This window comes from Tupaia chinensis, unplaced genomic scaffold (genome assembly GCF_000334495.1).
Source record: "Tupaia chinensis unplaced genomic scaffold, TupChi_1.0 Scaffold000341_1, whole genome shotgun sequence".
Lineage (NCBI taxonomy): Eukaryota > Metazoa > Chordata > Mammalia > Scandentia > Tupaiidae > Tupaia > Tupaia belangeri.
In genome coordinates, this window is record NW_006159835.1 from 218,874 (window position 1) to 246,252 (window position 27,379).

Genomic DNA, 27,379 nt, shown 5'->3' on the forward strand with positions numbered 1-27,379 from the left:
GGCTCCGCTCTGCTCCCCGCCTTCACAACGCCTCGCCCTCCCAGTCGCCTCCTCCCCTCCTGGCTCTCCCTCGGCCCCCTTGCCCCGCCCGTCCCCGCAGCATCTCCCCTGTCCAGCTGGGCGGGGACTGCTGTACGACTCTGTAAAGTCTGTGAGTCACTGCACAACCCATCAATCCAATTAAATGTCTTGAGCCGAGCAGGCGGTGCTGCCGCCCGCTGCCGCTCGCCCCGCTGCGGCCGCCCCTGCTCGCAGCGCCCCTCTGATCCATGGCTGTCTGTCTGTACTTGTTACGGTGTAACATCCTCCTCCTCCTCCTTCTCCTCCTCCTCCTCGGGAGCCGCTGCAACTTCCCCTCAGCCAGCCTCCTCTGCTTGGGGACTGCAAAGGCATGGGATAGACCCGGAGCCACTTCTGTCGCCCCTCCAGCCCCTCGCTCAGTCTCCCCCCTTTAAATTAAAAGTGTGTTCCTCGCTCCTCGTCGTTTTAGAGATTTATTTGCCAGTCTATTATTTCCCCTCATTTTATTTTCTCTCCCTGGGGGTCGTGGGGGCTGGTGGGTTTATTTCAAGGCGGGAGCGCTCCGGCACCCCACCCCCTCGGTTTCTCCACCTCCCTTTCCGGCCGTGACTTGATTTCCCTGCTCCTCTCCACTCCACTCCACTCCCATCCGTCGAACTCACCGTCCTGCACTCGAGTGACGCACCGACACCCCCCGCCCACAGTCCAGACGTCCCCTCCCTCACTGCCACCCCGACCCGTCTCGGAGCTGGACCGGTGGCCGACTTCTTTGCCGAAGGGTGAGTACCGTGTTGGCTTTGGGAGGGACTTAGGAAAATGTGGTAGCTGATTCACTTTGGGGGAGAGCAGGGATCAGGTTGTGGGCTGGAGGTTTCTGGTCAGGCGTGGATTTGAGGTGGCGATCCCTCCCTCTCTCCCTCCCTGGATCCCTCTTCCCCCCGCCCCTCGTCTCCTTATTCACTAGCCTTGCTGTATTTCTAGGTATTGCCAGACTTCCACCACTGGGGTATTATAACGCTTATAAAATAATCGGTAATGGTCTGCTTTCTGACTTCAGAGTGCTTAGTGAGCGGCAATAGTCAGCGAAGTGATCTGATAAACTCTGTGTTCTGCAAAAAGTGTAAAACATCTAATGGGTACCTTTTCCTCCAAAGTCAAACTTTTACTCAACAAAGGCAAAGCGAAAGGTGTTTGACATTTTAAATGTATGATAGAAGAGCAGGGAAGGCAGATTGTCCAGTGGCATCACTTAGTGTATTTATTTTAAGATGGTTTTAGAGCTTTCTTTTTGTAAAAAAATAGGAATTCAGTGTTGAAGATTATGAAGTCTTTGAACCTATTGGAGGAAAGCAAGGTAAGATGGAAATCCAGTTTGACACTTCCTCTTTGGCTCATCATTGTTCTGGGGAGACATTACAACACAGAAGTTTTGATTTCTCAGTCACTGGACACAGTGGGGTGTGCTAAGGATAAAAGAAATATATGGGTTATTCTGCTTTTGATAATCCACCTTTTGTATACTTGATTGCTCTTGAAACAATGTCACTCCACAGAATTTTGTTAATATTTTAACTTGGTTTCTTGGCGGTCAGTAGCTCAAAAGTACAAATACCTGCCCGTACATACTTTATGCCCACCCACTCTTATTCATCTTTAATATTTAGTTTGAGATAAAACTAAAAATTCTGAGACATAGTTACTTTTAATTGGCTTCTGAGGTGGCTTTTTCGAATTCAGCTGTTTTAAAATGGTATTACCCTTTTGGAATCAAGTTCTGGGCGAGTTGTCCACAAGATTCAAATGAGGCCAAACCAAACATGTTTTGAAATATTAAAATACAGGAAAGGCCTCTTAGTAGTTTATTCTCTCCTTCTCTTACAGACTAACCAGAATAAGTTGTTACTAAATTTAATTTTAAAGAATAGACTGTTTCTGTATTTAAATCTGCCAAGTTGCTACAGAAAGATTTCTTTTTAAAGAGCCACATGAAATGTGTTTCGGATCAGCCTAAAGTAGTGAAGTTGCAAAGTGACTGAAATGTAAATGCTGTCTTCCAGAAATGCTTGTCATAAGCCTCAAACTCTTTAACAGATATTTCAGGAAGATTTATGCAAACCTATTTTAATTGTTTAATACAGTTTATCATGTGGCCTTTTTCTTGAGTGTCGGACTGAACCGTTGAAAAGCCTGGTAGCACAGGGGACCTTGCCGCCCGAGTTTGAATGTTGCTGCCCTGTCACTGGCTATGTGACCTTGACAAGTTTCTAACCTAGCCTGTGCTGGTTTTCTCCTGTTAAGTGGGAAGAATTACTCTCAAAGAGTTGTTACAGGGAGTGATGAGCATCCTTGTTGCAGAGCACTTCGTGTTAGCTGCCCAGTCATCATTGTCAATCTCAGAAAGAGCATCTAGAGTAGTGGTTAAGAGTGGTTCCTCTGGAACCAGATTCCATAGGTTCAAGTCCCAGCCTTTCTTCTGCCTATCTGTGTGACCTTAGATAAGTGAACCTCAGATTCCTCATCTGTAAACTGGGAATGTCAGTAAAACCTACTTCATAGGGTTATTGTGAAGACAGGATAAATTAATATATGCAACAGTCTTGAATAGCATTTGGTACATCTTTTCAAATTTAATTCCGTTATGTTCCTTGTAGATTTTGAACTATGGATGACTATTTCTTACAAGCAGATATTTTGTGAAGATAAAGAATTATTGCTGTTGATAAAACAAGCCAAATATTTATTAATAAGCCTCAGGTTTTATGGGATGTATACTTTTAAACCAGAGTTTGTGTGAGCCTTTAAGAAACTAAGTTTTTGAATTAGTTGAGTTGACCACTCTTTCATTTAAACTATAGTATACCGTACGTACCTCTATTATGTGTGTGTGTTCTAAATATATATATATATACATATATTTAGAAGTTTTTGCTATAGGGCACATGCTCTCATCAGAGAGACAGAGAGAGACAGAGAGACAGAAAGTGAGAAATCACCCCCCAGGAGGGGATGGCCACGCCGCAATCACTTCGTTATCATTCTCCTCTTGGATCTTGGGCACGCATGCACATGCGCCCGACGTGAGTTTAAGCCACATCCGGGACTCGAACCGCAGTTGACTACATGGGAGTCCAGCGACATAGCCATTACGCCAACTGCTGGTCCCTCTAACAGAAAGCTCTTTGAGGGTTAGAATAGTGCGTTATTAACTTAATCTCCAGTGCCTAGTAGAATGCTTGGAACATGAAACTTAATGAACGTAGTTTCTGAGTAGTTGAATGAACGTTATAAATGGGATTGCACAGAATAGCCACTTGCCACATAGTGGCATTTCCGTTAACTAACAGGCATGTACAACAGCCCCATACAGTATAATAGGCTATCTACCACATGGCCTAGGGGTGGAGTAGGCTCTGCCATCTAGGTTTGTGGAATCAGTGATTCTATGATGTTCGCACAAAGCTGAAACTGCCCCAGAACACACTTCTCTGACTATATCCCTGTCATTAAGCCCTGTGTGTACGATTATTTTGTATTATTGAATTGAATTTGAATTTTCTCAATGATTGTTTTTAGAAATACAGAGTAAGTGAGGGGAATTACAGTATAATTTGCATTTTATTTAAAAACTAGCATGCCAGACAGTGGCACGGAGGTAGAAGGTGATGCTCTGTGAGGCAGTGCCACATTAGGGAGGTTGCTGGTTCGAGTCAGGAGATTGTGTGTGCAGTAGGCACATGCCTGCCCATAACTCAGGGCTGGTTGAAGTCTGGTGGTCGATCATGGCCTTAGGACCCCCTTGGGGTGCTGTCTGTATCTGTCTCTCTCACTCATGGAGGAAGTAAATAAATAAACTTAGACTTTTTTATTTTAAAGATTGAATAGAAATTAGTCTGAAAAGTATATATTCAATAGCTTCCTTTGATATTTGACATGTCCAGGTTTTAACTGTAAGACTTTCTGACTCTTTAACTTTCCGTCATTAAATTATATATTGTTATTAATTAATATGAATTATACAAATTAGATTTTGAAAGTCTCAAGTGGTGATATGATACTATTATCTGCTTCAGAATTGATACTAATAAACAGAATTTATCAACTTTACTCTGTGAAAATAAAATGATATCATCTCCTTAAGGACCAAGGAATTTATTTCTTTTTCCATTCAAGAGTGAAACTCTTTCTCTTGAGCCATCTTAATAAATAATTAGCTGTTGAAGTCACTACAGTAAATAGTGTGATAGGAATCATAAAGAAGGTATATGTAATTAGTAAATAAAACACACTTTAAACTTCACCACACAGTTAATAGGCATTTCACAATTGGGGGAATGTCTTTTTTAAAATAAGCAAAATTGATGAGGGTTACTACTGCTTTATTTATAGAATAATTTTCTTTTACTTGTCAATAAAATTTAGTTTAATTACTATACCCGGTAAAGTTGTAAAATGCAAGAAGTATCTTTCATGAACTAGGGATCCTTAGTAACATAATCTGAATACTAATCTACTTAGAAGTGTTACAATGTTCCAAAATAATGTTAAAACTTTTCAAATAAAGCAATATTTATTACAATGTAGAGCATTTTGCATACAGCATCCTTAAACCAAATCAGTTACCCGTTCTAGCTGAATGTATTGCTTTTTCATTGGTTAAAACAATTAATTTAGAAAACTTACCTCTTTTTTGTTTATATATTTTTAAGGCAGCTAATCTAAAATGAAACCTAAAAAAAAAAAAATGACAAACATTTAGAAATTTCAGTTAGGTGCCTGGTCTGCAAGATGGAAGAACTCTTGTTTTTCACTTGAAACATTTTAGCATGGTATTATTTCCGTAGCTCATATCCCTTTCTCTCATTTAACCTTTTCTTGTGAAGATATTTGAATATGTATTAGTATTTTACAGGCATAAACAATGTTTCCAATTTGTAAAAAAACAATGTTTGTTGTGAAGAATAGAGGAGAGAAGGACAAAGTAACCTTTTGGGTTCCTGGTTTCTCTCCTTGTCTTCTAACATTAGAAAAACAGCTAACTACTCCATCCATGATCAAAAGGAGAGGAACATAATAAATGAATATAAAGTTGGGATTAAGACCCATAGCTTTACATTGAGCAATGCTACTGACTGGCACATGACCTGGAGTGTTACGTGTCACCTCTGCCACTCCATGTTTTAAACCCCGTGGTGTAAAGAGAGGAGGGAGTCACCCTGACCTCACTCAGAGGAAGTTATAGGGTAAGTTGTAAGTGCTTTTCAAAAGTGTGTGAGGATAAAATACAAGCAAATACAAAGTAAACATTAGCAGCTAGAAGTGGTATCTTTGTTCATTATTTAAGAATTGTAACTTTTTTTTTTAATCTAAAGAGTATTTTTCCTCTTCATTTTATATTCAAAGAGACTTCCTATTCACATGTTCACAAAATTATGTAAGGAGCCTTTTAAAGAAACAAGGGGACCTGGTCCTATAGTGCAGCTTTAAGCATTAAACTCTTTGCAGAGGAAGCCAGATACGGTGTGGCTGGGAATGAAATTTGAGCCCCTTTAAAGTGCATGTGTGTGGGTGCATGCACACACACACACATACTGAGGATCCTGATGGTGTGGAGAATTGGAGGAAAAAGGTTTTGAGTTGTGACCAGACTCCTTGTGGGAGGGTGGTTGCTTTCTCTTTCTCTTTTGCACCCTTTGGCATTATAAATAATAATGAATAAGTAAAGAAGCAAGGAACTTTGGTTTCATTGAATGGATTTTAAATGTTAACACTGAGTTTTGGTACATCCTGGATGATAGCAGATGTTGATATTTTAAGAACAAACTTTAGATAATCTGAAAGATAATACATTTTATTAAGTTGAAGTTTGTATTACTTGTACTTCAGGGAAAAAAATTGTTCAGACTTACTAGCTTTCATTAGAAGTATGCCCAAAGAGGGAAAAAAAAAAATCATATTGCTTATTTTTAAATTTTAAAAAGGATTACTTGACTGTAGAACCCTCTCTTTACACTCATTCATTTTCTACCTTGAATGCAGTGAAATATGCACATTTTAGAAAATAGTGTTGAACACTAGGCACATGTGCATGCATGCCCAAAATCTTGAGAGGAGCATGGAGGAGAAGGGATTGTGGCATGGCCATCCCCCTTGAACAGGGTGAGATTTCTAAATTTCTGTCTCTCTGTCTCTCTGGTGAGCACATGTGCCCTCTAGCAAAAATCTCTCAAAGAAAAAATATATGTATAGTGGCTTAGAAGGCTTAATTTATTCCAGATAATCTTTTGATTTAGAAAGGCAAGAACCTTCGAAAAGGCTTAGACTTAGTACTTTATGTAAACTTTTTTGAACTTAGCTTTACTTCTCTCTGATTATTAGCAAAAGTATTACAACCTCATGATATCACTCATTTAACAAGCGTCAATGAAATTATAATGTACAAAAACTTGAAACAAATAAGGCATACAAACAAATATTTATTCTAATTAATATTAAGGAATAGTGAATGGCGATCTCAAATGTGAGATTTGCAAACAAAAAGCAACTTTTAGAAATGCATTGTCTTTTTGTGAAACTCAGAACAATCTGGTGACTTCTCCGCTTTGGAATGGCAAGTCCACATTGATGTCTATAATGTTTTGTGTGGTATCTGTATGACTCTTTAGTATCAAATGATTACTTTCAACATATTAGATAAAATGACCAAAATAGTCCACCTTTGATTTAAATTTTGTTTTTTCACAACCTTCTTCCCTCTGTTCTAGAGTAACTTTGTTTTTCAGTTTTCTTAATGTATCATATTGCTTATTTTTAAATTTTAAAAAGGATTACTTGACTGTAGAACCCTCTCTTTACACTCATTCATTTTCTACCTTGAATGCAGTGAAATATGCACATTTTAGAAAATAGTGTTGAACACTAGGCACATGTGCATGCATGCCCAAAATCTTGAGAGGAGCATGGAGGAGAAGGGATTGTGGCATGGCCATCCCCCTTGAACAGGGTGAGATTTCTAAATTTCTGTCTCTCTGTCTCTCTGGTGAGCACATGTGCCCTCTAGCAAAAATCTCTCAAAGAAAAAATATATGTATAGTGGCTTAGAAGGCTTAATTTATTCCAGATAATCTTTTGATTTAGAAAGGCAAGAACCTTCGAAAAGGCTTAGACTTAGTACTTTATGTAAACTTTTTTGAACTTAGCTTTACTTCTCTCTGATTATTAGCAAAAGTATTACAACCTCATGATATCACTCATTTAACAAGCGTCAATGAAATTATAATGTACAAAAACTTGAAACAAATAAGGCATACAAACAAATATTTATTCTAATTAATATTAAGGAATAGTGAATGGCGATCTCAAATGTGAGATTTGCAAACAAAAAGCAACTTTTAGAAATGCATTGTCTTTTTGTGAAACTCAGAACAATCTGGTGACTTCTCCGCTTTGGAATGGCAAGTCCACATTGATGTCTATAATGTTTTGTGTGGTATCTGTATGACTCTTTAGTATCAAATGATTACTTTCAACATATTAGATAAAATGACCAAAATAGTCCACCTTTGATTTAAATTTTGTTTTTTCACAACCTTCTTCCCTCTGTTCTAGAGTAACTTTGTTTTTCAGTTTTCTTAATGTTTTCATAGGAGCTCATCTTCTCTTTTTATGTAGCATCTTTTTCTTTCTGCTCTGTCTTCTCAGGAGTTATGCAAATTTTTTCCTTGCACGTGTCAGGTTTTTTTTTTTTTCTTTAGTTCTCTTTTTGTTTGCCTATATAGAAAATATGGAGCAGGGGTTTTTATTTGTTTCAGTTTACTTTACCAGACTGACAGAAAGGCCCTCTATAAAGAGGATTTCCAAAAATTTTGTGGAAAAAAAAAAGGAATTAAAATGTGAGTTTATTTGGGGGCAAAAAATTGGGAAATCCATGCATAGTTTTTTCATAATACATATTTTCCATAAACTGTTTGAAGATTCCTGGTATATAGAAAAGTTGCTTTGCCTTATCTCAAAAGATGAGCTCTCGGATCATCTTATCAACACAAAACTTACCCGGCTACTTTATAAACCTGAGATCCAGCTCTGACTTGTGCGAGGTGGTGGCGAGGGAAAACTGTAAGGTGTTCATTATTTATTGATTGCTGTTCGTCTGCTTTATGGGGAGAAGCCCACGGAATTAAAAATAATCTCTGGTTCCCATTCCCTTGAAATGTCTCAGACACCCAAGCTGTGTTTCGCGCCTTGCTCAGTGCCCTGGTGAGCTTGGGAGACTGTTTCTGCCCTGGCCATCGCCACCTGACCACGTGGGGGGTGGCTGGCCCCAGAACATCATGTTAGTCGGGCGGGATGAGCAGCTCCTTTGTTTTGTTTTGTTTTGCTTTTCACTCCTTAAAACCAGACAGAACATCAGACCATGTCTACAGTGAGGTTTTCCAGGGTTCACCATTGTTGAATGATTAATGGCTCCTGGTAAAGTGACTTCGGCTTTATCGCCTCTCATGGTTTCAACTCGAATGAAATGTATCCTTTTGGGGTAACTTTTGTTTGGATTTTAAGGGTTCTTTTTTACCTGGAAAAATCAAGGAGTATGAAAATGAATCTGGAATTTTAAACATAAAAGATGTAGATAAAAATCCTGTGAATAAAACGTTTTCCTGAGGACCGGAAATCTGTGGAACTAGAGAGAGTAGCTCATCGCTTTTCAAAATGCCTAATGTTACTCAGACCTCAAGTAGAAGAAAACCTTTACACGGGATCACACAGAGTGAATCATCCTTTGGGTTGAGAACACAAATAATCCATTTGTTACTTTCTGTTTAAATCATTCAAATAGTAAATTAGACAGACTGGATTTTGGAGTCGATTAAATACAAGATTTTTTAGAAATTGTACTTCATGAGATTGAAGCCTCCTGGAGGAGACGTGATCTTTTTTGCACACCTGTACCCCATTGTGGGCTTACCCACTTACTCAGCTCACTCAACACATCCCTGTTGTACCCTTCCCATGTGCTAGCTCCTCTCCTAGACACACGGGGTAGAGCAGTGAAGAGAAGCAGCAGCTATTCCTTACTTTGTGTAACTCGAGCTTGTAATCTGCTACGTGGAGTAGTCATCATGAAATATTCGGCAATAACGACCTGAAAAAACATCCCTTAATACTTTGACTTGGTATAAAAGGAATTCTAAGTCCTAAAACAAAATTCCACTCGAGGGAACGGTTTTTATTTGAATTTGAGTTGCAATATCGAACAACCATAATGTTGTCGGTAGTTTCCACCAGAAATCGTGAATCACCCTCATTTATGAATCCTGGAAAACTTTACAGTGGACATGATCTGAAACGTCGCCTAGGTTTTCTTTACACCATGTAAGTTATTTTCTCCTGTTGCTTTGTTTTCTTTGTGACTGAGCCTGAACAAACTGGTTGACACTGAAAATTGCACAATGGAAATGTAGTCATCTTGGCTATATTGCACAATTCACAAGAAAATCTTAAGTTTGCTTTGTCTGGTGTACATTAAGGACAAATTTTTTGTTTCTGTGGTGACACTATGCAGTTTCCTAAACAAACTAACAACAACAACAAAAATACCTTGCAGTGTTCATTTCCACCTTCAATACCGAAGTAGACATGCCTATTTGTGCAGTACAAACGGCATTACCACAATACAATATATGATACCATGAGTTTTACAAATGATTTTATTTGTACATATTTAATATATATCCCAAATGCTTAGGAGAATCAGAGACTAGTAATAAGGTATCTATCTGCCTATAATGGTGTGCACAGTCCAGCTGGAGACAAAAGATCCCCACAGGAAAATGAAATCTCTTGTTAGGCAATGTGTGATGTAGTTCAGTGGCAAGTGTAGCATAAGGCACCCTATTTTTTTTTGGGGGGGGGAAGAGGTTTTTGCTATAGGGTCCATGTGTTCACCAGAACGACAGAGAGAGACAGAGAGACAGAAAGCAAGAAATCACCCCCCTGGGGGGGGGTGGCCATGCCGCAATCCCTTCTCTATTCTCCTCTCGGGATCTTGGGCACGCATGCACATGTGCCCGGTGTGAGTTTAAGCCACCGGGTCCGGACTCAAACCACGGTCAGCTACATGGGAGTCCAGCAACATGGCCATTATGCCAATTGCTGGTTCCAAGTGTAGGGCACCCTGTTAACGTGGCCACTACTGGCACCATATTGTGTCCTAAGTCAGGTGACTTGCTGTCTACAAGTTTTGGGTGGCTTTTCTGGGAATCTTTCCTTCTAAGTCTGGGCAGGTGGTTGGCAGGTCTTTGTGCCTTTGACATCTAAGGATAGAATACACTACACTCTGGCTGCTGCAGGGGCTCAGGAGAAAGGAGAGGCAAAGGGAATGGTGCGCACATCTTAGCCATGTGTTCTATTGAGCAGCAGTCCCCTGGGGAGGCAGAAATGTGCCTGAGAATTTGAGTATATAGACACAGAATGGCTTTACGTTGGGTTCTTGAGAAGAAGAGTTATTCCGTAGCTTTGGGAAACCTGATGTTTCAATGAGGCCCTGTGGATAAGGGGAACCCCTCTGAAAAATACAAGAAGCCCTGCAAAAAGGGAAAAAAGTAGAGATAAAGGCTTTTGACAGTTGCCGAAGACACTTTCAGCTTGTTTTGCCTGGAGCAACCCTGCCTGCAAAATGGTTGTAATCTGGGTTTAATATGACAAATTCAGGAAGTCTGTATATATTGCTACAATATGTAGGTACAATCTTTCTAAATTGTTTTCCTTTGAAATTAGCCAAAGTTCCTAATTTGTGTATGTATGGTTAAAATCTCAAATAGGATGTTCTCTAATTATGGCTTGTGTTTTCATTTTCCTGGATATTTGAGAATATTAGGAATCTCCTTGTTGTTAGAGTACATATGTTTGTTTCCTTAGACCTACATCTAAGATAGGATAATACAATATATACTGGTCTGTTAGGTTGAAATTAGAGGGGGAAAAAAATCTAAGCCCTCAATATTGATTTTACCTGTTAATTAAAGTATTTGGACACTCGTTTGGAGGCTTCCTACTTTAGAAAAATAACAATCCTCTATGAAGATTTCTGAAAACTGTTTCTCTGCTAGAACTATCACTGTCTATTTGATTCAAAAGTCCACCTAGGATAGTTTCTACTTCATTATTTTGATTGCCATGCTGGTGTCATGGGAGGTGTATGCCAACATTTATCAAAATTTTCATTTTAGATAGGTGCACTTATTGTATAACCATACAACTTTCTAAAAAGTCACCATGTTGTAAGGTATTTTCTAAAGTAAAATTCCTATTTTAAGAATGATATATTTTCAGTTTGTTTTTATTTCCCCATTTTGTTTTATGTACCCTTTACTCACCTATATCCCAGACCCCAGACACACATATTTCAAATCAAAACGACAAATAGAGCTGAAGTGGCCCACATGCTGGCTGCAGCTTAGATATGGGGCCTCGGAGAGCTTTTTTCCATATGTAGGACTCACTACTGTGTCTTTAAGTAATTTGTATGAATTTGAATTTGGAGAATTGGAGTTGTGTATTCTTCAAGGAATCCTTTCCTTGTAGTTTAACAGATTATGACTCATATTTTTGGCATCACGTGAGAAACATGATTTTAGTAAAGTTTGCTTTTGTTTGATTTTTTAAAAAGAGATTAAACGACTTAATGATTCTCTTTAAATATTGTTCCTTTTTTTATTGCACTTTCACATTTCTATAAATTTTGGCATGTTGGGGCATAGACTATGAATAGATTTGTTTAGGGAAGAATTAGGTCTTCTCTATTTTTCTTGCTCTCGTGGTTTGAACACAGCAAAGAAGGCTTAATATATTTGTCGTGCGATGATTTGATGTTAAGTCATTATTCCTTATGTTACCCAGTGCATGTTTAAGGGAAATTCCTTTATTGTTGGAATTCATGTCTATGTTAAGTTTAAAACATTGGCAATTTTTCGTGTAGAAAAAGTAGTTAGAAAAAAATGAGTGGAGTTGTCTTTCTGGGTTGGGACTATTAGCACATTAATGGGACGTTAATAGGTTGTTAATAGCATTTTTTTTATTCTTTCATTTATTTATTTTTTAGGTTGTTTTTTTTCTTTTTTTTCCATACAGCATGTGTGCTCACTGGAGAGAGATAGAGGGAAACTAATAAATCACCGCCCAAGGGGATATGGTTATGCAATCCCTTCTCCTCTATTCCCCTCTTGGGATTTTGGGATGTGTCCATACATGCCTGGTATGATTTTCAAGCCACTGAGTCCAGGACTCGAACCTTGGTCAGTTGTGTGGGAGGCCAGCACCTTAACCACCTCACCACCTGTTGGCCCCTGACATTCTTTCCACCATAGCAGCAGCTGGACACATTAGAATGACCCATGCCCAAACTGCAAAATAGGTATACCTTGGCGTCAGTATTTTTGAGTGTTTAGTTACTCATGTTTTAAAATTTTTGCCAGGGGGATATATGCTTTCTCTAGGAAGAGACAGAGAGGGAAAGTAAGAAGTCACCACAGTCTCTTCTCTGTTTTGCTCTCCTGTTGGGATTTTGAGCACAACACCCCCACACCCCCAACACACGCACACAGCCCTGATGCTTTTTAAGCTGCTGGGTCCAGGACTCAAACCACACACTCAGCCATGTGGGATCTAGCTCCCTGGACCAGTAGGCTATGGGCCGGCTCAGAATTTTCCAGTTATCCTAATGCACAGCCACACTGTCCTCTAAAATGCTGTCTCCTGTGTCATATTTCCACACAACCAAGTTTTCTGCTGTAAAACCTTTCAAACATGTATGGAGCCTAAGAGAGGAATTCAACTCATATCCCCTCTCCCTAGAGTCAATGATTATTAACCTTTCCCATATTCGCTTTATGACGGGCGGTCTCTTGCTCTGTAAGTATACCTTTATTCTGCACCCAGTGTAAGTGTCAGACATCAGGATCTCTTACCATTAAATACTTCCATATGCTTCCTCTCCTGAGAATAAGGACATTCTCCTACATAACTGCAGTATCGTGATCACCCCAAGAACATGAATAATAACTCGGAATGCGTTCTAAAACTTCAATTCCATTTCTGAAAGGTATACAAATCCATATTCTACTAAAATAATGCATACGAAGCGAGATCTACAGAATATGCCTTAGGGCGGGCGCCACCATGCCCAAGTTCTGCAGAATAGGAACATCCGGGAATTTTTGCTCTAAAGATGTGTGTTTCAAACATTTTCATGAGGTCAATGCACCTTCTTATCCATGGTGATGGAAGAACGTCTCCAGCTCTAACATCGCATGATCATATCTGAGGAGGACCAGTTATCAACGTTCACGCCACAGTGTGTGGTGTAGTGGAAAAACTCAGTTCAAGTCAGAATGATGTGGGTTCACATACTCACTTTGACCTTGGGGAAGTTAAATTCTTGCATTGCCTAGGATGCTTTCAGAAACTGCCCTCAAGCTTGCTGGGGGTCATCAGAAAAGGCATTATTTCACAAGTGCAGCAGCAGGGCAGGCCGGGTCTGTAGCCGCGGTCCTTCGTCTCTTTCTGCTGTGCCAGGCACCTTATTGGCTCTAACTTCTGTTTTGGCTCCTTCCTCCAGCTGATTCAGACCCATGCATTAGAGTATCCAGGGAAAGTCAGAAACCTCCCCACAGGCGTGGGCTGTCCATCTTTCTGCTTGATGGGGGATCTCTGTCCACCTCTGGACCTGTGGTAACCATCTTCAGAGAGCAGTGTGCCCTGCCCTGACTGGCTCAGACTCACCTGTAGCCCCCACTAGAGCTTGAGATGGGGTTGTCTTAGGGAGAAAAGGATGTTGGGTAGGCCACTAACAGGTGCATCGCTCCTCTGTGAGCATCCGCTTTCCTTGCTATTTCTGTGGTTATTACTGATATGCAATAGGTAGAGCAAGAAACACAAAACTGATGTGTAATGCATGCTAATTCCTATTTTTTTCTCCTCTCCTTTCCATTTTACAGAAAAGTCTGTCCTCCTTTGACTCTGCTACATGCAGTCCTAGTAAGCGTGTGGGAGTGACTGCCCCACCTGATTTCTACCTGTCTTGTCACCTCACTGTCTAGGCACAGTATTTTATGTGACCCTTGCAAATTGGCCAGCTGCCTTCTATTAACCTATCTTGGCCTGTCTTGATTTTTCTTACCTATTTCAATTTCACTTTATATTATTCCAAAGCCAGGGGAGGGAACCTACTAACAGTGTGTACATATTTATCAAGCTCCAGATCAAATGTGAACAAACATCTCTTAAACTTTAAAGACAGCAATAAAAACAACAGAGTGGGGACTCACTCTGTGGTCTCGTGGTTAAGGAAGTTGGATCCCACATGGCCTACAGTAATTCCACCCCAGGTAGCTCAGAAAACATGCCACGTGTGTTTGAATGTGTGCCCCAAGTCTCCACAGGATGGAGAGATGATGGAGAAGGGATTGCGGTGTGACCACACCCCCATGGGGGATGCTTTCTTCCTCTCCTTTTCTCCTCCCCACCTTATCTCTCTGAAGAGTGTACAGTTTTATGAAATGAATGAATAAATAAGTCAACAAACAGCAATAGAGTTGAAATAGATTTCCCCCTTTATTAAAAGAAAAGTTCCAGAACCCACGAACAGTTCAGGGAAATAAAATGCTTTTTCAAATATAATACCTTATTTGTCCAGGATAGACCAAGTCTTTGATATTTGGGGAAATTATAGGCTTACCAAGATACTTTAGCTGCTCTGGTTTCTCCAGAATGTCCTTTTTAAAAGGAATTGTATTTGCCAGTGGGTCTTTTTTGGTTGTTGAGTAGTGAACTCTGTCACACCCATCACAACAGAGTCAGTCCTCTTCCAGAGTTGTGTTTTCAGTATATGCGAACGGTGGAGGGTCTCTGTTCAGCCATGGCTTTTTCAAGATAGGTGGAGAGGGATTGTCATGTTTTTTTTTCCTTCTGGTATTTCCAATGCATTCCCAAAACACCTGTGATATCCTACAAAAGTGTCATGACCTAACTACATTTTCTTCAAAATAAGGACCAGTAGATGGCCTATCGGCTACATTGCTGGACTCCCATGTAGTTGACTGTGGTTCGAGTCTCAGACCTGGTGGCTTAAACTCACACCAGGCACATGTGCATGCCTAAGATCCTGACAGGAGAATGGAGGAGAAGGGATTGTGGCGTGGCCATAACCCCTGAGGGGTGATTTTTCACTTTCTGTCTCTCTGTCTCTCTGTCTTTCTGGTGAGCACATGTGCCCTATAGCAAAAACCTCTTGGAAAAACAAACAAACAAAACAAAAACAAAGACAAAACAGGATTGCTTTCGAAGTAGTGCCATTGATCCTTCTTGACCCCTCTGAGTGGAATGCTCAGTTCCTGTCTAGAGGGATGATGAAAAGGCTCGTGTTGACTCCGAAGATGCAACTACACCCTTCCTTGTCCCTTTTCAGTTATGATTTTTTTCAGTTTAATTTTTAGATGCAGAATTGATGAAGTACCTATTAATTTGTTAAGCTCTATGAAAACTAAAAATACACAGATTTTGAACAGTTCCATCCATAATTCAGAGCTTCTGCTAGCACAAATTATTTCCTCCACAGGGATATTTTTTAAAAGAAACTTAAAATGTATGTTGACGAGTCTTATACATCTCAAAGGGAAGTTCTGCAAATGTTAAAATTAAAAAGCAGCTCAATGGGGGCCAGCAGTTAGCATAATGGCTATGTCGTTGGACTCCCATGTAGTCAACAGTGGTTCACGTCCCGGACCCGGTGGCTTAAAACTCACGCCGAGCACGTGGGCATGCTAGCCCAAGATCCCGAGAAGAGAATGGAGGAGAAGGGATTACGGCGTGGCCATCCCCCCTGGGGGGTGATTTCTTGCTTTCTGTCTCTCTGTCTGGCGAGCGCACACACCCTATAGCAAAAAAAAAAAAACCTCTCAAAAAAAAAAAAAGCAGCTCAATGAAAGCAAAACTGAAATAAATTGTAATTTTATTAAAGAAGTCAGAAAAAGGACTTTGTGGATATAACTTTCATTAAAAGTGCTAGAGTTTTGAAGAATAAAAAGAAAGTGAAATTTGTATTGTATTTCCTCAAAGTGCTATCTATTGGTTACCGTTCAGAAGGAGCAAATATGATTATAAGTTGTGAAGCTTTGTTTCATTTGGGCAAATTGTTTTAATCTTAGTGTCTTGCAAAAAAGTTTTGTGAACAAGATTCCCTTTGCCGTGTCACAAACGCTTTGACTGTTTAAGGTTTGCTATCAGTAGCTCAGAGGCTGAAATGAAAAGTGAAATGACTGTTGTTTCCCATCTAATAACTGGATTTTATTTTTATTTCCACTACCCAGTGCTAAAAAAAGAAATGAAAAGAAAGCAAAGATCAAGATCCAAAAACTCAAACAAACTCAAATTTAATTTCCTACCTAGAATAAGGCTGGCTCTGCCATGTTGTGAAAAGTCACATGGAGGAAGCGTTCATCCATGGCTACACTGTTAACCATACACAGTGCTGGGGTTCGTGATTAGATCAGATGTGTTCCTGACTTCACTCAATCAAGCAGGTAAAAACCAGTCAAGACTTAGCAGTTGGAATGACCCAAGTTCTTTTTTTCCTCCCTTCTGAAAAATGTCTCAGCTGTGCTCCTCGCCCCTACATCTTAGACTGCCTGAGAGAATGGAACCAAAATCACAGGGACAGTGTGCTGGAAAGCAGCGAAGCATCCAGAGTGTATTCTCTCCTCGTACTACTGAGGACTAGTACTCTAGTATTAGAGAGAGTTGTTGCCAGAGCTTTCTATCTGTCTTTGTTCCTTTACCGATTTCGTCATCCCTGTGTTCCATCTTGGAGCTTGTCATGGGCAAGGTCTACAACCTCAGGTTATGTGCCACTCCCGGGACACTTATTGTTTCTATTTTTCTTTAGAGTTCTTATTTTAACTGAAAATTACAGCATGCACAATGAAAGACCGCTGATCAGCTAAAAACAATATGTGTTTACAGTAGCCTTTAAAAAATTATCTGTGGGGATGGGAATCAGTAGATGGTATAATGGTAATGTCACTGGATTCCCACATGGTTGACCACAGTTCGAGTCTTGGACCTGGCAGCTTGAAACTCATGCCGGGTGTGTGTGCATGCATGCCCAAAATCCCAAGAGGAGAATGGAGGAGAAGGGATTGTGGTATGGCCACCTCCCTGATGGGTGATTTCTAGCTTTCTGTCTCTGTGTCTCTCCAGTGAGCACATGTGCCCTATAGCAAAATATCTCTGTAAAAATTAAAAAAAAAAAATTATCTGAGACCAGTCAGTGGCTTGGTGGTTAGGCGGCCTACACAGACAACAGCATGGCTTGAGTCTCAGGCCTGGTTGGTTGAAAAATGCACCAAATGGGCCAGCAGGTGGTGTAGCAGTTAAGGTGCTGGACTCCCACATGTCCAACCACAGTTCAATTCCCAAACCCAGAGGCTTTAAACACACACTGGGCACATGTCAATGTGTGCTCAAAATACCAGGAGGATAATGGATTGTGGCATGGCTATTACCCCTGAGGGCAGGGGATGATTTCTCACTTTCCTTCTCACTATCTGTCTCTATCTCTCTCTGGTGAGGGCATGCACTTTATGGCAAAAACCTTTTTAAAAATGGATTTCCTGGGACTAGCAGTTAGTGTAATGGCTATGTTGCTGAACTCCCACGTTGCCAACTGCGGTTTGAGTCGCGGACCCAGTGGCTTAAACATGCCGGATGTGTATGTGTGCGTGCCCAAGATCCCGAGAGGAGAATGGAAGAGAAGGGATTGCAGCGTGGCTATCTGGTGAGTGCACATGCCCTATAGCAAAAACCCCTCCAAAAAAAAAAAAATGGATTTCTTATTTTCTAAAATTAAGCAGAAGCCTTTTCTGTGGTTCTTTTACCTTATGTTAGTTATTTCTATACTTAACGGACATTGTTGGTGTGAAAATTATTCTTTTAAAAGTTTTAAAATAGTTTTTCAATCCAAGTTCTTGACATCCCAGTGGACAGTACCACCATCTCTTAACCTTAGAATACAAAATAAGGTGCACGTTGAAATGGTTGTGTGCCGCATAATGATGTTTGGGTTAACAATGGACAGCGTGTATGATGTGGTCCCATAAAACTGTAATAGGCTATTTCATATAGCCTAGGTGTACAGAGGCTGTAAGAGGCTGTACCGTCTAGGTTTGTGGAAGCGCGCTCTGTGATGTTCACGCCGTGGTGAAATTGCCCAATGGTGCATTTCTGCAAACACACCTTTAAGCAACAAGTGACTGTACTTACCCTTTTCCTTTTGAATCCCAGATGTAGGTATCTTGCAAAATTGGTATCCCACTTGTGATGGAAAGAAATAGGCATTTTTATGTCTAGGAGACAGGCAGGCCTAGTGGTTCAGAGGTTAAGCACTGTGCAGAGGGAGCTAGAGCCCCGTGGCAAGTAACAGTTCAAATCTCGACCTGGTGGCTTGAAAAACACACTGGGTATGTGTGTGTGTGCCTCAGGATCCTGATGGGATGGAGAAATGGAGGAAAAGGGGATAGTGGCATGACCAGGCCCTGCTGGTGGGTGCTTTCTCCCTCCCTCCTTCTGTCTCTCTGTCTCTGTCTCTCTCATGTGTGCATGTGTGCACACCCTATGGCATTATAAAAGAAAATCTCTAGCAAAGAGAAGTTCTGTCCTGCTCAGTCAGTTAGTGAAATGGAACCGAGCTCTTTTTTATTAGGTCTTGCAGTTTGAAATGATTCCGAACGTATGTGACCTGTGGGCATTAGAGTAGTGAGTTCTTGGAACCCTTGAGCTCTCAAGGAGGCAGTTTGTGTAGCAAGTGTGTAGTGAGCAAGTACATTGTGCCTTTTCTAAGTAGCATCCCATGGAGCAGATGATATTTTTGTATACTAGAGTGCAGCACGTAAGCTTGAGGTGTTAAATGGAAACCCAGGCACTTGGTCAATCCAGTAATCTATTTCGACTCTCGAATGTCCTATTTTCTCAGTGCACATTTCACATTGCTTTTTAGCAACCCTGTCAACTTGACAAACAGAATGGCTAATAAAAATAAAGTCCAAATCATCGATTATAGAATTTTAAGTTGGGTAGGGGAAAACATAAAGAGCAGGATTACCATCAACTTGGTGTCTCTTACTTTTCCTCTTGCTGGTTGCCTTGACTGACAAGTTGGCCTTTTTATTCCTTTTAAAGGTATAGTTCATGAACTCTGGGCTGGCTCAGGATGCATGAAGCTGCGCTCTAATTATTGTTCTGTTCACTTATAAAATTCCTGCTCATTTTAAACATCTCCAGCTGTAAGACTATGAGTGTTCCAACCTGCCGCCATTTTGTTATTGTTTTTGTGTCTTGGGTGGCTTATGTATTCAAGTCTTCTTTACCACATGAAAGAACAGAGCTGGTATAATCTAAAACGACTTTTATCTTTCAAGCATACTCTCAAACGACTTCCATCTTTTTCTACATAGATTTTTGGCATTCTGCTTTAGCATTCATGTTGATGAGCCCAGGTATGGCCCGTCTGGTTTCTTAGTGTGTTTAAGAATATGTGGCCAATGTTTCTTGCTAGAACCAACTCTGGAAAAGTGAAACTGGTGCCACATTTTTCATGCTCCTATTATGTCTAACTACAAAATGCAAGAAGTGTTATAACACTTCCTACTTACTTAGCACGTTTTTCTCCCCAACTCTCAAAGGAGTTGGCCAATATCAGGCTGGATTCCCAGCCTGTGTTTCTATTCGTTTCTAATTCCTGTAATACAATGTTGCACAAAACTTTTACTTACCTTTTTAAAAATTTTCTCCTAAAAAGAAACAATATATATTGATTATTATCATCCCATTTCTCAGATACTGAAAGAGGATAAAGCACGTCTTGGCTAAGTACTTGACCTGGCATTCTACTATAATCACCCACAGAGCCAAAACAGAACTCAGGAGTCTTCTTCAGCTTCATTTTATTACTGAGCCATAGTTTTTCTCCTTTTCAGCTACTCTTACAAAAGGATGAAAGAAAACACGTTTCCAGGTACCAAAAATATTTCCCATGTCTTGTTTTCAGTGTTCCCGTGTTAGGATTTACACTAGATTTATTGTCCGAAGTAAAGTTTCATTGCCAGTTATAAATACGATCCACTCCCATATGATTCCTGATTTGACTGTCGTCCCAGAAGGTGATGGATAGTTGAAGAAAGATTATAATGAAGGCAGCCCCTATGTTCTTTTTGCCCTTCTAAATTTGATTTAACAAGTTGCTTTCTGCCGTGAAACTTCATGAATGGGCAAATGTTAATAAGCCAGATTTTTTTTTTTCTCCTTTATAGTCGTAAATGTAACGAAATCTCTCCCCAAAGTGGATTCATTTAGAGTATGTTAATACTTGATTGAGTACTTCCTGAACTTATAGGAGGAAGCAACTGCAGCCACTTTGAAAATGAAGTTATTCCTGTAAATTCTGGTTCCTGCAGTCCAGATCTATTTTATGCTTAGAAACATACTGCTCGGAATTCAGTTCGGTAGTAAGTGTTGGTAGAACCTGAGGAGGGTTCTGGAAAAACTAGAATGGACGGCTCTGCTTTCAACACGCTATTTAAAAATCAAGCTAGGGATGAAGTGTCTGAGAGTGACAGTTCTTCCCCGCTGCAGAGTGCCAAAGTGAAAGTTGCGTTCTGATCAGTTGTGCTTAGTCTTCTTAGTGAAAGTGCCTGCCGGGCACACCCCCGCAAGCAGTCGTCTTGTTCTGGTGCCCCTGCACGTGAACTGGTGCTTGGACACACCAGCCTCACATAAAGAGTCCATTCTTGCTCACACACAGCCAGAGGAGGCCGGCCACTGCGGTCTTGGACTCAGTGGAAATTGGCAGCCTTTCTCCTCCTGTAAACAACAGCCTGAGGTCACGCCATGCGGGCGGTGATAGTGGACGACTTCAGAGATTCTCGATGGACTGAACTGTAAATGCAACGCAGAGAATATGCAGAGAAATTGCTTCATGTCAGAGATACTGGGGTAGCCCTTTAAAACTGTTTTTAAAGTACTTATCCTTGAATTTTTCACATGCTATCCTAACCACAAACCTGTGTGATGAGCAAGAGAATTGTGGTTATTCCTATTTTAGAAATAACGCCAAGGCCAGAGAATTAAGAAGTTAGCAAGTGGTGGCGGGGTGGCTGAAACACAGGCCTCCCAACCCTGTCTTTGTCTCTCTCTTCACTCTATTAAATACGTCTTTAGAATAGTAATTGTTAATTGTTCGATGCTGCTACTTCCTCTCTCATCTAAAATGTGTGGGATGATGATTTATGAGATTTTTTTCCCCCCCAGTCAAGACATCTGTGCATTAAAATCAGATAGAATCTTGGCACATTCGGGAACTCCTAGACAATAAGGTAACCCTTCCCCTGCCTCTGAGAAAGCCTTTTGAAAAATCCAGCCTAACTCTATACCTTCCAGCTTAATTGGAAAGATTTATTAACAAGCTGATCCTGTTGCTCATTTGGCCTGTGAAAACTACATAAAACTGAGAGAATGAATGGTCGTAATTCTTTTGTGTTATTAACCGGAGGGGGGGGTGGGACTGTCCTATTAGAAATCAGAATGTTACTGGGGGAGGAGGAAAGCATTGAAGAACCACTGTTTAAGATAGAACGTATGTGTTATATAAAACAGTTGTCTTTCTTGTGTGCCCACTTCTAGTTTATTTTCTGGCAGTTTCAAAAAGTGGAAACCTCTTCTGTGCTTTAGAGGATTGTGTGTATGGTCAGGGACTACTTTGGGCTGTAGGTAGCTCTTGGTTTCTGTTTGTGACTCCGAGTGAATTTTCCAAGCTCACATGAATAGGCAGACTGGGTGTTCAGATGCGTGTGCGTGTGGATTGTCCGTAGCAAACTGTGTGGCCCTTCACTTCTCTGCTGAGTGCTGGCATTCAGATCAGCATCCTGATTTTGAGGTGTCTGTTTAGGAAACACAAATTCATGTTGACTTTAGCTTATTTTGATAGAAGATGTGTTTAAAATTTACGCATTAAAAATGCAAATATAAGGGGCCAGCAGGTGGCATGGTGGTTAAGGCACTGTATTCCCAGTAATACAATAAACAGGTTGCTTTCTGCCAGGAAACTTCATGAATGGGCAACTGTATTCCCATATGGTCAAACGCAGTTCCAGTCCTGGACTCAGCAACTTGAAAATCACTCTGGGCACGTGTGCATGTGTGCCCCAAATACCGAGAGGACCATGGAGGTGAAGGGGATGTGGCATAGTCATACCTCCCAGGGAGTGATCGCTCACTTTCCCTCCCTCTGTCTCTCTCTGACAAGTCCTGTGGCAAAAACCTAAAAAAAAAAAAAAAGAAGAAGAAGAAAAAAAAAAAGGCAAATATAGGACCAATATGGAGGTTAAACCTGCTGGATCCTACATGGTCAACTATGTGGTTTGAGTCCCAGACCTGGCAGCTTGAAAAACATGCCAGATGTGCATGTGTGTGTGCCCCAAATCTGACAGAATGGGGGAGAAGGGATTGTGGCATAGTCATTCTCCCGGGGGGGGTGCTTTCTCACTTTCTCTCTCTCTCTTTCTTTTCCTCTGCGAGTACACATGCACTATGCCATATTTTTTTTTAAAAAAGAAAAATATAATGAGAAAAAAACCTTCTTTAAAAAATGTACTTTTACAAACAGTACACACTAAAAAATGAATTTTAAATAAAGCCATGATCATTAGCAGTTAACTATATTAGCAGTCTCAGTAAGCTAGCATCTATACAGTAGTTTATTAAAATACACCCAAAGGGGAAAAAAAGTGCATTTGGGGTGAAAGAAATATGTCTTATTGAAAAATTTAAGATGGGGACCAGTAGATGGCATAATGATTATGTCACTGGACTCCCATGTAGGCAACTGCGGTTTGAGTCCCAGACCTAACAGCTTAAAACTCACTCCAGCACATGTGCGTGTGTGCCCAGAAGCCTGAGAGGAGAATGGAGGAGAAGGGATTGCGGTGTGGTCATCCCCTCCGGGGGATGATTTCTCGTTTTCTGTCTCTCTCTCCAGTGAGCACACGTGCCCTATAGCAAAAATCTCTCAAAAAACTTAGACAAAAGAAAAACTGAAATGAACCAAAAGGGCTGTTTATTTTGCATTTTACTTCATTAAATGAAAGTGTTGCCTTTGAAAAATGATACTACCAGTTTTTAAAATTGCAGCAGGTTGAAGAAGTAGAGGTGAAGTACATAAAAACTGTTCAACGAAGAAAACAAGTCACTGCCTTCTCACAGTCTTCCACTTCTTTCCATGAGTGACAAAGAATTAGGAGCAAGTAACAGCTGCTGGCCAAAGCCTCTCACTTCTGTTCTGCAGCGAAGTCTCAAAGTCTGGGGCCGCTGTGGGAGTGGAGCTGCCCATGCAGGGAGCAGCCATGCAGTGCATTGTGCAGCCCGTTCAGGAGCTGCCCGTGCAGAGCATTGTGCCGGTAGCTCAAGGGGCTGCCTGTGCAGGGGGCAGCCATGCAGTGCATCATGCAGGGAGTGCAGGAACTGCCTGTGCAGGGGACAGTGGTGCAGTGCATTGTGCAGGCTGCGCAGAAGCCGCCTGCTCCGGGAGCAGCTACACAGGAGCCTAGGCAGGAAATAGCCACGCCGGGCAGTGAGCACCCTGTGGAATGCAGGGCAGAGGCTGCCAGTGCAGTGTATGCACCAGGCCGGGTCTTCCCCAACAGTGCCCTTGGGGGAAATCCATATCTACTTCTGACAGGAATGGCAAGGGGTCTGCCCAAACCAGCTTTGGCTTAAGGAAAAGAAAGAAGAGCCCAGCTTATCATCCAACAGATAGTCATGTCTCTCCTCACTGTCATCATAAACAAATGGTAGTAAAGGCAGAGGCCAGATGTTAGGTAGCCCAAGTCAGTGGGGGAGCAGCTGGGGAGCCAAGTGGGGTTTAGGTTTTAACTCTTCAGTAAGCTATCTTGCTATCCATTCCACAGTGGATATAATACAAGCAGAAAACAAAGCAGAATTTGAATTTTAATCCTTCTTAAGAGCATTAACTTTTTGTTTTAACACTTGAGAGTTTGTTAAAAAATATCGTTTAGGGCAAGTTTGTTACAAATAATAATACCACCTAGATGTGTATGGTGAGAACTCTCGTGGGCATTAGTCCTTTAACATCCACAGCTGTGGGTATTTTCTTTCTGATTTTATAAGTGAGGAAACAGAATTGGGAGCGTTTATGACTTGTCTCAAGACGCACAGCTAGGACGCAGTCGAGCCGTGTTCCCTTCACTGTGCTAGAAACAAGTGTCTGAGAACATCTACCTGTCCTGGTCTTTCCTGCTCTTAGTCGCGCAAGTGCCCAGAAAACCGCAGTCCAAAAATCCACCTTCATGTTGCTCACAGTGACACATGTATCATCAAAGGGCAGCTTCTTGATTAACTTTGGAGTTAATCGGATAACAGAAGAGCAGCTGTGTTATTTCTTACCTAGAAAAGCAGTGCAGAGTGAACTTTAGGGATCATTGGGTTTTAATACACATCTTTTAAAAAAGATCTCGAGTAAAGCCTTCATAAAGAAAGTGAAACTCCAGTTAACTGCAGAGACTTAGGGCCCATTTCCTCAGACTCAGATCAGTGTGCTCTTTCTTTTAAAGGACACCTTCTTCAACAGAAGCTACAGTTCTCATCCCAGAAGCTAATTCTTCAGGAGTTGCCAGCAGACATTCCTGAGTATCTACGCCTGTGCACAGCCCTGTGCCGAACCGGCTCTGCAGGAGTGTAGGATCTAGTGGGGAGGCTTAATCAAGGGAAAATGCACCCAGTGCTAAGTGTTCAGCTGTTTAAAAGACTTAGCAATGTCATAGCTAGCCCAGTTTTGGACTCGGTCCTCTGGAAACATGTATGAAGAAACCTTTCCTTATATGTTCTTATACAATGTCCAATTTGTATGAAAAATGACAACGGTGGCCACTTTGGGACTTTTAGAATAATGCCACCCATCTCTGAGAAGCTGAAATATAAAGATTAAGAGCAAATCCAGTTGTGTTTGTTAGCACTCAGTTTCTCTGTAGGCATTGGACCTATAAGTTCTAACTGAGAACATCACATATCTCTCATGGCCTGTTATAGAAGTTCTGTTAATAACTTTTAACTGCATGGAGTACATTTTCAAAAAGCTGATGGCAGACAGATCCCATGCTTTGTGGCCTGTGAACACTAGTCAGCTGAGAACCTGGGCATCCCTGATCATTGAGACCGTCACCAAGTCCAAGTGAATTGATAGGGAATGCGGAATTGATCAGAATAAGGACAAGTTCCATTATATAAAAGAGCGCTGTGCCAACAAACACTCACGGAATGCCTTCATTGACCTAACTTGCACCGGAACTAACCTGCCTTTCTTAGTAGTTGCTTCTAAAGCCGAACACACTGTGTTGGGTAAGTGGGTCAATTTGTGCAGTATTCTGCATGAGACTTTCAGATGTCCACAAGGCAATGAGATCGCACATTTCCAGGGCAAACCAGATCCCTGCAAAGCAGGTGTGGGAGGAAGCTATGCTGTGGTCTTGGAGAAAAAAGAAGTTCCTCTTTGATGTCAAAAGCTCCATGCAGTTTCCTAGTCTCTTGGCTCGGTGCATACTCACCTGTGTCAGCTCCAGTTTTTGCTTTTCGACCACGCTCTCTTTTCATTCTCTCATGTTTCTGCCCCTAAGTCCTTGAACCACATTCAGTAGTACTTGGTTATGATCAAGGGAGCCTGCCCTCTCCCTGCCAGGGTCCAAGGACTTGATGGGATGATTTTGGGTTAGCTTGCAAAAACAATAAACAGACACCCTATTGACAAAGCTCAGTACCATACCCTTCTACCATCATGTGTCTCACCAGCTTTAAATCAGGCCAAAGTCAGGCAAAAATGGTGTCTTTTGTCAAAGAGACTTCGAGGGTTCCACCTCCACTTACCCTGTTGACCCCCAAATGTCCTTTACTTAATTAACAGTATTGAAGACCAAAGATGAATTTCAATGAACTTTTTGTATCTGTAGCTTATTATTTTTTTTTGAGAGGTTTTTGCTACAGGGTGCATGTGCTCGCCAGACAGAGACAGAGAGACAGAAAGCGAGAAATCACCCCCCAGGGGGGATGGCCACGCCGCAATCCCTTCTCCTCCATTCTCCTCTCAGGATCCTGGGCACACACGCACGCACACGCGCCCGGCGTGAGTTTTAAGCCACTGGGTCCGGGGCGCGAACTGCGGTCGACTACGTGGGAGTCCAGCGACATAGTCATTACGCTAACTGCTGGTCCTCGAGCTTTTTATGAATTGTACTAATTTTCCCTCTTATGCGATAAATGGTGGAGGAGTTCATAGACTTTAGGGTAAGAATCTGTTCATTATTTGTTGGAATTGAAATGTTCAATTTATCATTTCAGCCCGTAAGACTTTTAGGAGAAAAAACAGGCATTGCATGTCTATTTGATTGAAACCTATCAAAATAACTTAGACAACAGAGACGTATTGATTTACAGGATCTAAGAGAGGTGGGGTCACTGACCGGGGAGGACAGTAACATAGCTGGCCTCAACCTGGCCAGAACTCTCTCCATTTTTCATCTCTGTCTCTTCCTGCATTTTTGTTCCAGTCTTTCTCACAGCAGGCCACTTTTCCAAATTACTGCATGTATTAAAATACATCATGACTTTTACGACAATCCAATAGAAATATAGCTACCCGCAGTTTACCCTACGGCTTCTGTCACTGAGAAGTTCTGTAGGTGTCAAGGTAAAAACTCACATACAAGGGGGGCTGGACAGTGGTACAGTGATGAAACTCAATGTTCTGTGTGGCAGACCCACATCAGAAGGTCCTGGGTTTGTGTCTGGAGGCCTCCCTGAGTACAATGACCATCTGCATGCCATAATCTGGGGCTGGCTGAGGCCAGGGGTGGATTGGAGCATTGAGACCCTATTGGGGGTTACCTGTCTCTCTTTCTGTCTCTCTTAGTCATAGGAGAAATAATTAAACTTTAAAAAACAAAGTATTTTTAAAGGAATTTATTTAATTTCATTATTATTATCATTTTAAAATTTGCCATAGGGCATGTTAACTCACTAGAGAGAGAGATGCAGAGAGAGAGAGAGAGAGAGAGAGAGAGAAAGGGAAAGTGAGAAAGCAAACCATCAGGTTTTGGACTCAAACCACAGTTGGTCACATGGGAATCTAGCACCTCAACCACCACACCACCTGCTGGCCCCAAGAAAGGATTTTTTAAAATCATAAGCAAGGAACTCATCATACCGTTATGGGTCAGATGTCCGTCCGTTCCGAAGTTATGCCACAGGAGTC

General features: G+C 41.2%; 1 protein-coding gene across 1 annotated transcript in view; it reads left to right on the top strand.

Moving 5' to 3' along the window:
- The first annotated feature begins 630 nt into the window (after window positions 1–630).
- Window positions 631–27,379, top strand: part of SERTAD2 (SERTA domain containing 2) — a 126,797-nt gene continuing 100,048 nt past the window's right edge. The window contains exon 1 of the mRNA XM_014589210.2: window positions 631–800. The gene's annotated coding sequence lies outside the window, so the exon portion shown is untranslated. The remainder of the gene's footprint in view (window positions 801–27,379) is intronic.